The sequence below is a fragment of the Saimiri boliviensis genome, chromosome 3 (genome assembly GCF_048565385.1).
Source record: "Saimiri boliviensis isolate mSaiBol1 chromosome 3, mSaiBol1.pri, whole genome shotgun sequence".
In the NCBI taxonomy this organism is placed as follows: Eukaryota; Metazoa; Chordata; class Mammalia; order Primates; family Cebidae; genus Saimiri; species Saimiri boliviensis.
Window position 1 is genome coordinate 96,274,996 of NC_133451.1, and position 2,129 is coordinate 96,277,124.

Genomic DNA, 2,129 nt, shown 5'->3' on the forward strand with positions numbered 1-2,129 from the left:
AACTCTTTTCAGTTAGATATTAGGCATTATTTCTTTTATTCCCTTCCTTTCCCTTCAGTCTTGCAGAATGGTCTGCCATTCCATGTTTCTCTTCTCATAGTCTAGCATTTCCTCAACATCACCACAGGGGAGGATGTTTCAGGGCAGGTGTATTAGTCTGTTTTCACACTGCTGATAAAAGCATACCCAAGACTGTCCAATTTACAAAAGAAAAGTTTAATTGAACTCACAGTTCCACATGGCTGGGGAGGCCTCACAATCAGGGCAGAAGGCAAAGAGAAACAGGTCACAACTTACGTGGATGTCAGTGGGCAAAAAGAGAGCTTGTGCAGAGATGATATGTCTGATTGTGAAAGTTTGAATCCTACAAGGTGTCACTTCCCAAGTTCCAGGGGCTATACTTAAATAATTAACTCCTATAATTACAGCAACTTTTTGCTGACTTCTTCACTTGTGGAAAAGGAAATAAAGAGGTTCAATTGCATCTTCGCAGCCGCCGCTCCCCTCGCCATTCGCACGCACATCATGACAAAGAACGAGAAGAAGCCCCTCAACCAGAGCCTGGCCGGAGGAAGCTCTTCATCTACAACCCGACGACTGGAGACTTAGTTCCTGGGATGCACCTCCAAGAGCTGGGGTTTGATCCTGCTCTTCTGCCTAGTTTTTTATGGGTTCCTGGCTGTATTCTTCTCGTTCGCGATGTGGGTTATACTTGAGACTCTCAACGATGAGGTTCCAAAATATCGTGATCAGATTCCTAGCCCAGGACTTACGGTTTTTCCAAAACCGGTTAACTGCATTGGAATATACATTTAGTATGTCTGACCCAACTTTCTATGCGGCATACATTGCAGACCTTAAGAAGTTTCCCACAACCTGTCCTGATGGAGCACTTTTTGAACAGAAGGGTCCAGTTTATGTTGCATGTCAGTTTCCTCTTTTGTTACTTCAAGCATGCAGTGGTATGAGTGATCCTGGTTTTGGCTTTTCTAAAGGAAACCCTTGCATTCTTGTGAAAATGAACAAAATAATTGGATTAAAGCCAGAAGGAGTGCCAGGATAGATTGTGTTTTGAAGCATGAAGATCAAACAAATATAACAACTTATCCTCATAGCGGAATTATGGACTTAAAATATTTCCCATATTATGGGGAAAAAACTGCATGTGGGGTGTCTACAGCCATTAGTTGCTGTTCAGGTGACCTTGGCTCCTAAAAGTACTGAGAAGTAATAGTTGAGTGCATGATTGCTGGATCACCTAACCTAAAAAGCCAGGACGATCATGACAATGACAAGTTTTTGGGACAAGTTATGTTCAAAATCACAACATGTGCATAGTATGAGTAGGATATCTCCACAGAGTAAATGTTGTGTTCTCTGTCTTCATTTTGCATCAGCTGGACCTGCCATTCTAGAGTTATGAGACCATCTTGGAGAAAGCTGTGTGGTACATGACACTGAGTAACATCATAACGTTCTTCCAGATCATCGTGTTCCGTGTCCTCTGAAGTAACTGCCTGTTGCCTCTGCTGCACTTGAACCAGTGTACAGTTTTCAGATAGGGACCAGTGAATACCTGATTCCAAACATGTAGTGTGGGGGTCTTGGCCTCTTTTTATGTGGTCTAATTGCCAAGCTCTAAAGTTTAATATGCTGTGCTATATAAATATTTTATGGAAATAACACTGGTCAACTATCATGTTTTGATGTTAACAAAGTTTTAGGGATAAAGTGGTACCCGGCCAACATCAAGTGACTTGATAGCTGCAAGAAGTGTGGTGTGTGGAAAAGTTCTGAATGTGGGGAAGGAAAAAAGAAAATAAAAGTGTATTTGAAAAATATTTTTTTAAAAAAGAGGTTCGGTTGTAAATCATATAACCCTTCACTCCCACCCAAAATTATAACAGTAATTATAAAACCCCACCTCAACTATGAAATGTCAGAAAGATTGGTAACCCCACCTAATAGCAGAAAGACACAAAATTTTTAAATTAGATTTGTATTAATCTTTCACTGGGCAGTTTGAACTATGTAGAATGTCAATGAAATATAGAAATTAAAATTAGTTTTAATTTCCTTTACTACCTGACCCATTTTAATCAAGTAGTGTCTCCAATTGCAGCTGCTGC

At 40.3% G+C, this 2,129-nt stretch overlaps 1 pseudogene; it reads left to right on the plus strand.

Annotated features, from left to right (window-relative positions):
- The first annotated feature begins 525 nt into the window (after window positions 1-525).
- On the plus strand, window positions 526-1,425 carry LOC101029576 (sodium/potassium-transporting ATPase subunit beta-3 pseudogene; annotated as a pseudogene).
- The last annotated feature ends 704 nt before the right edge of the window (window positions 1,426-2,129 follow it).